Below are 7,443 nucleotides of genomic sequence, written 5' to 3'. Positions count from 1 at the left end.
CTTGCTCTTGCTAGGCAAGTGCCCTACCACTGAGCTAAACTTCCTAATCTTTTCTTGTTTTTGTTGTCATTTTCAAATTAACATTCCTTATTAATTTATTTACTGTGGCAGAGTATGTGCACATGCCAGAGTACATGTGTGGAGTCTGCCACCACCAGGTCCTGAGGACTAAACTCAAGTTAGCGGGTTCAATGGTCTTCCCCCACCTGGTATCTTTTTTCCCCCTTAGGCAAGGCCCCATGAAACCAAGCCTGTGTAGCCAAGGATGAACCAAGTCTGCCCACAAACTCCCTATGTAGCCAAGGATGTCTCTGAACTTCTGAGCCTCCTGCCTTTACCACCCCAGTTCTGGCAATGCATGCACAAACCCTGCACCCTGGTTTAGGGGATTCTGGGGATCAAACCCAGAGTTTCCTACATGTTAGGTAAGGTTCTCTACCAACTCAGCTATATCCTCACCCTTCTGTGGGAGGCGCTGGTTTGAGACAAGGTCTCACTCTGTATTTCTCTGTAAGTCAAGCTGACCTGGAACTCACTGTGTAGACCAAGCTGGCCTCAAACTTGTGATGTGCCCAGCCCTGCCTCCTGAGTGCTAGTGTGACAAGTATGTGTCACCAAGTCTAGCCTTGGTTTCTCCATGAAATTGTCCATAGGGCTGGAGAGATGGTTCAGGAATTAAGAACACATACTGCTCTTGCAAAGGAGCCAAGTTTGGTTCCCAGCACCCACCTTGGGCAGTTCACAATCTCCTGTAACTCCAGCTCTAGGGAATCCAGAGCCCTCTCTGGCCTCTGAGGGCAGTGCGCTCACATGTACATACCCACACAGAGACACACATAAACACGTAATTTAAAATGAAATAAATCTCTAAAAGTAAAACACAATTTTCTAAAAGAAAACCATATTATAAAAAAGAAATACTTTAAAGCTTAATAAAGCCCTGTGAGACAGGTACAATCAGAATCCTCAGTTTCTAGGTAACAAAGCTAAAGCATGACGACCTAGCTTCTCTCATGGAGGCCAAGACTGGGAGTTCCGACTACGAAGTCCGTTCCCCTGCCTCCTGAGGGACTGTTCACTCTCCTCCCTCAGCCCAGAAGTTCTCTTGCCCCATCCCCAGCCCAGTGGCAGGATCTTACATTATGAGGGCTGGATGTCTCTGCCGCTCTCCTGGACACTGAACATCTTCGATACATTCATGTCCCGTGTCTGGGGTCCGGACTCCCCAGCCAAGAGAGCTTTTGTCTGCTCGCCTGGGACATTTGGCCGTGTCTGGAGGCATTAAAGGGTCAGTCAGTTCTCTCCTTATCCTCGGGCACTGAGCTCAGTTTATCAGTCTCGGCCACACGTGCCTTTACCTGCCAAGTGATCTCACTGGCCTCGAGGTATTTTTTTTTTCATGACTAGAGGGTTTCTGGGTAAATGCTACTGGTGTTACTGAGCAGAGGTCCTGCATGCTGCTGGGCATCCTCTAGTTCCAAGTACAGCTTCCCAACCAAGAATTACCCTCCCCGCCCGCCCCCCCCCCCCACACAGTCAGTGCTGCAAAGAGTGAGTAATGTGCTCTGATGACCTCCCCAGGACTGGCAACTTCCTGTTGTCCTAGGAAATAGGACATCCTGCAGGTCTGCCGAGAGGCCCCCAACAAAAGTCAGAGTCTGGTGACTAAAGCGAGACAAGACTGGGGTCCTCTGACAGCCGTGACATACACCCCGTTTTTTTAATTCCCTCTCCCACTTTCCCTGAGAGGACAATTGTATGTGCCTAACCACATGCTCGAGTTCTGAGTTTGGGAGACGTGGTGACCACGAGCACAGCAGTGACTCTGTGACTGTGAACCCCACCCTGGGGAACAGGCTCTCTCGGCCCAGGCCTCGGTCACTAGACTCCCTGACCTCCATCGTGATCCCCTTGGCAGAGGCACAGGATGCTCTATTTCCCGGTGCAGGAGGAAGTTGCGGGCCTTCAAGAGGTCATGTCTGAGTCAGCCTTGGCCTCGGATCCCAAAACTCACAGAAACATGAAAGAGGCATCGGCATCGTGGCTGGGAGCCACGGCACCGGCTGGGGAGGCGTGGCAGGGAGCGGGCTGTGCTGAGTCAGCCTTCCTCCTGCAGGCCAGGCCGACAAGTCATGGCAGCTGCAGTGGTTGGGTTAAGTCCAGGTTCTCTGGACTCTGGCATCTCTGCATATAAAAGGCAGAGAACACTGGCCCTCTCTGTTGGAGAGAGGACCAAGTCCTCAGAGAGAGCATCTTTAGTGGGTACTGACTCAGCCCTGGGCGTAGCTGTGGGAGAAAGTGGAGCGGATGAGACTTGTCTTTCGGAATGCCATGCTTTGTACTTATAAACCGTGGGTCCATTTCTAGTGAGGTACTGGGAAGCAGTCAAGTTCAAACACAGTTTCTGAAGAGAAAGAGAGAGAGAGATGGGGTTGGGGTGTAGGAAGAGGGTTTTAGCTTTGGGAGCAAGCATTCAGCTTCATTTCTTCCCTTCTGGATTTTGCAAGGAGCTAAAAGCCAACAGACTGCATCCCCAATACTCCGTGTCTATAGGAGGGGCTAGTGAGGGATGGGAAGGCCCGAGGGTGGAGGGGCCCCCTTCTCTGCTTGGGGAGGTGACTTCTGATGCACAGTGGCAGGCCACTGAAGGAGGTGGTCAGCAGGAGCAGGGCAGGTGTCATCCTTGGTGACAGCCAGTTCCTGTGTCTGGCTTCCTACCAGCCAGCATGGGTCCCTGTGTTCCAGCAGCTTCTTAGTCCTCAGTTGTCCTCTGGGACACCTGTAAACCAGCTCCTCCTTGCTTGACACAGCTTTCTCCTTGAAGTTTCTGTTTTCCTGATTGGACCCTGATTGATACAGAAAACATCACATGATAAAGGTGGAAATCTATTGCTTCTTATTATAGCAAGGTCCAAAGCAGAAAGGAACCCCAAACTCTTGGTAATTTTCCCATTAGTGGAAGGGGTCATCACACATCAGCTTGTCTGCTTCAGGGTAAAGCAAGGTGACCCCCAGTAGGAGTTCACGGATACACAGGGCTACACCCGTCCTTCCCAATTCTATCACACACACACACACACACACACACACACACACACACACACACACACACACGCCCCGGCACCTGAAGTCCTGTCCTGTCTTATTCTTCTGCTATTAGGGGGTCCTTTCGTCTCACTGCCAAACCCAACCTACTTTCCATGTATTTTTTCATTTCTATTTTTTAGCATTAATGTCAGAGGCCCTCAAAAAACCAGCTGACAGGGAACAGAGCCACAGAGGTGGCCAGATTCTCTCTCCTCAGCCCCTGATGTCATGCCATGGGGCTTTCTGGAGTTCAGGAATCTCCCAGAACTGTGTTGGGTTGCTGTTTACTTGCAGAGGAAGTTTTTTTGGAAAGGGAGCCTACAGCTCCATCAGATTGTCAAAGGGATGTGGGACCCAGAAGAGCTCCAGCCAGGAGGTTAGGCTGGACTGTCGGTAGAATAAGCCTTCCTTCAGGCAGAGCACAGCTGTCCAGGTGTTTACCTGGCAGGGCAGCCCCATGCTGATGAAGGTGGTTTCCCCAGGGTAAGGCTCATCCAGTGCCCTCTGGGTGTGCTGCCCGCTGTGGTTTCCCCTCAGTGTGGGAAACTTGACCACGTAATCTGTGGTAATGGGGAAATGTGTTTGTGCTCTCCCGTGAGCTGGGGAAATACCCCGTTATCTCTACCACTGTGAAATCCATGGAAATCGGCTCTATTTGCTTGTGCTCTTTATACTACAGTCTTGGTTTTGTGGTTTTTGTTTAGCTTTGTTTTGTTTTTTTCAGACATGGTTTCTCTGTGTAGCCCTGGCTGTCCTGGAACTCCCTCTGTAGACCAGGCTGGCCTCAAACTCACAGAGATTCTCCTGCCTCTGCCTCCTGAGTGCTGGGGTTAAAGGTGTGCGCCACCACCACTCGGCTTCTGCTACTTTCTTTTACGATGACAGCTGTGTATTCCAGTTTGTCCAGAGGGATAAATAATGTGAAGGTGGGCAGGCGGATCGGAGTGATGGGTCCGCGAACCAAGGAACTTAAGATTGGTGAGCTAGGATCGAGATCTCTCTCTCTCTCTCTCTCTCTCTCTCTCTCTCTCTCTCTCTCTCTCTCTCTCTAATACAGGGAGTTATTGCTTAATTTTTAAAGAGTTTATGTTTGGGTTGATGAAAAGTTTTATAAACATGTTGTTGCACAATATCATGGGTATAATTATTCAAATTCAGTTGGACACTTCAAAATTGCTGAAATGAAAAAACTCTGTATTGGTTTTGTTTTGGTTTTAACTGCAGTTTAAAGCAATAATGTAGTGTAACAAAACCCACTGATTGTGCATTTTCCTGGTTGCTGTTGAATGCTGTAACAATTTGTATATGAAGGAACAAATAACCCAGAAGAGCCGTGGCAGTGACCCTTTAGGTACTACACCACAAAAGGCATGGCCCAGGAGAGAAATAAGTGCTAAACTTGATTTAACTAAAATAAAAAAATGTCAAGAAGAAGACAAGGCTGAAAGAAAGTGTTTGCAAAAGTCGTATCTGAGAAAAGACTGACTCAATGGATGAAGAGGGCTTGCTGTACACACTTGAGGACCTGAGTTCAAATCCTCAGCACCCACAATACAGCTGGGCACAGCCATACTGCATCCCCAGTGCTGTGGGGGCCGAGAAAGGAGGGTCGCTGGGGTCTGCTAGCTGTCAGCCTACTGGGACATGTTCAGAGAGAGACCTGACCCCAGAAAACAGAGCACGATGTCCTGCCCTGGCTTCTGTGCATACACAGGTGCACTCCACACACACACAATTTTTTAAATCATACAAAGAACTCTCAAAACTAATCCATAAAATAATGAACTACTGGATATGAGACTCAGACATCTCACCAAAGAAGATGTATAAATAATAAGATATATATATATGATAAAAAACATAAAAAAGTTATTTGACATCATATATTATTTTTAAAAATACAGGCCAGGTGGTGGTGTCAGCAGCAGCACATGCCTTTAACTCCAGCACTCAGGAGGCAGAGGCAGGTGGATCTCTGTGAGTTTGAGGCTAACCTGGTCTACAAAGCAAGTTCCAGGACAGCCAAGGCTGCACAGAGAAACCCTGTCTCAAAAAACAAAACAAAAACAAAAGACAAAAAAAAAAAAAAAAGAAAGAAAAGAAAGGAAAAACACAAACTAGGGCTGGAATTTTAGGTGTGGACTGCCACAAACAGCTTATGTGCTAGAGACTCAATCCAGGGCCCTGTGATTGCCGAATAAACACTTTACCAAATGAGGCACATGTCTTGTGCTGGCTTCTTTTAAGACCAGGTCCTACTGTATATCCAGGCTGGCTTCCATTTTGGGATCCTCCTGCCTCAGCCTCCCAATTGTTGGAATTATTGCAGGTATGTGATTCCACATCTGGACTTGACGAGCATCGAGGAAGGGTTGGGGGGGACTGAGTTTTGGGGGGGGGTTGTCTTTTGGTGGGATTTATTTATTTATTGTGTGTCTGTGCATACACACAGAAGTGAGAAGGACACAGGCACCTCGGTGGGCATGTGGAGTCGGAGGACCGCTTTGTGGAATGATTCTCTCCTTCCACCTTTACATAGATGAACTCGGATTGTCAGGATTACAGAGCAAGCACCCTCACCCACCCAGCCGCCTCACCCACCCATACTCATTGTTCTTCTGAGTCAGGGTCTCATGTAGCCCAGGCTAGCCTGGAAACTGCTATGTAGCTTAGGCTGGCCTTGAACTCCTAATCCCTCTACTTCTTCCACCTCCCAGTGTGGAGATTCCAGACACTCACCACCATGCTCAGCTTGTTTTGCTTTTTGACACATAGATGCCCTGTGTAGCCCAGGCTAGCCTGGATCTCACCATTCTGCCTCAGCATCCTGCAGGCTGGAATTCCAGGCAGATGCCATTATGCCTGTAATTCCCATTAGAGCTGGAGAGTGATTGTTAATTCCTACAGAGCACACCAACACACCAATAGCCTCTCCACCCCCTGCCAGGTGTTGTGGCTCATGCCTGTAGTCCTGGCTAAATGGGACGCTGAGCCAAGAAGCTGGAGGTCAGTCTAGGCCGTATGGTGAGACCTCACCTCAAAACAAGAGCACTTTATACGACCCTCATCTGGGAGGGTCCTGCCTCCCAGAGACAGTGTCCTGTCTTCAGTTTCTAGGGCACTGAGACCACAGCTGTGGTCCATCTGCAGCATCCAGACCAGCTGACTGGCCTCTGTCCGAGACAGGAAGAGGGGAAGACTGGTGCATGCTGCTGGACACAGTGGGGTGGGCACCCCTGGAGTGGCCAGGCCTTGTGAGTGCACTAAGAAAGACTCGGAGGGGAGACTGGGAAGGGCCTTGCTCTATTTCAGAAGGCTGGGGGCTACAAAACTGTGCAGTGACTTAGTGTTATCTTGACTACTTCGAGGGCTCTGGAAGGGAGCTAGTGGAGTTCACGTTTCCGTGTGTCCAGTCCCTCCCCTCTTGGTGTCTCTCTCCCCACCTACACAATTGGAGTGTGCGTAGTGTTCCCTGGACAGACACCCTTCTAGGGAGCATGCTAGTGGGCAGGCAAAGTCCTTGTTGTCAAGAGCTTTCACTGCACCGTAAAAGAGGACATACAGGAACTGGAAAGGTAGCTCTTCCAGAGGAACTGAGTTCAGATCCCAGCACCCACATCAGGAAGCTAACAACTGCTTGAAACGCTAGCTCCAGGGGATATTCAGTCTCCAGCCTCTCTAAGAACATTCGTTCATGTGCACACACACCTCCCCAAGAATGTGCACTCATGTGCACAGACACACACACGTAATTAAAAATAACAAAAAGGAATTTTTTTTAAAAAAAAAAAAAAAAAGAGGAAATTCAGGAAGAAATACAGGTTGGGGAGACGGTCTCAGTGCCTAGAGTGTGGGGACTGAAGTGTGAACCCCCAGATCCCATGTGAATGCCAGGTGGGGCACAGAGGCCTGCCTTGGACTCAGCCTCAGAAGGCATAGTCAGGGGGCCCCTGGAACAGGCGAGGAAAACTAGCCATGTCTGTGAGCACTGGGTTTGGTGGAGAAGAGAGCTTTCCTCAACAGGAAGGGGAAAGAGAAAGGCCCACATCAACCTTGGGTCTCCACATACATGTGCATGCACACTAATACATGCATGTCACTCATACACACATGTGCATCCTATATACATGCACGTAAACAGAAAACAAGTAATAAATAAAAAGCAAAACCAGGCATGGTGCCACAAGCCTTTAATCCTGGCATTGGAGGCAGATGGATTTCCATGACTTGAAGGCCAGTCTGACCTGCATAGGAAAAGGAAGTCACCTAGCTGTTGGGGGTCATGTGAAGGCAGGTGAGGTCTCCAGTTCCTGAGGCTGAGTTTTCCTCTGAACTTAACAATTAGTCTCAAGAAAG

At 49.0% G+C, this 7,443-nt stretch overlaps 1 non-coding gene across 1 annotated transcript; it reads left to right on the top strand.

Moving 5' to 3' along the window:
- Positions 1 to 3,520: 3,520 nt before the first annotated feature.
- On the top strand, positions 3,521 to 3,684 carry LOC128115069 (U1 spliceosomal RNA). Its single transcript, XR_008219968.1, has one exon. It is a non-coding gene; the product is annotated as a U1 spliceosomal RNA (small nuclear RNA).
- The last annotated feature ends 3,759 nt before the right edge of the window (positions 3,685 to 7,443 follow it).

The sequence above is a fragment of the Peromyscus californicus genome, unplaced genomic scaffold (genome assembly GCF_007827085.1).
Source record: "Peromyscus californicus insignis strain IS unplaced genomic scaffold, ASM782708v3 Scaffold_19__1_contigs__length_69161282, whole genome shotgun sequence".
In the NCBI taxonomy this organism is placed as follows: domain Eukaryota; kingdom Metazoa; phylum Chordata; class Mammalia; order Rodentia; family Cricetidae; genus Peromyscus; species Peromyscus californicus.
Note: the sequence above shows the minus strand (reverse complement) of the source record. Positions and strands in the feature narration are given on the sequence as shown.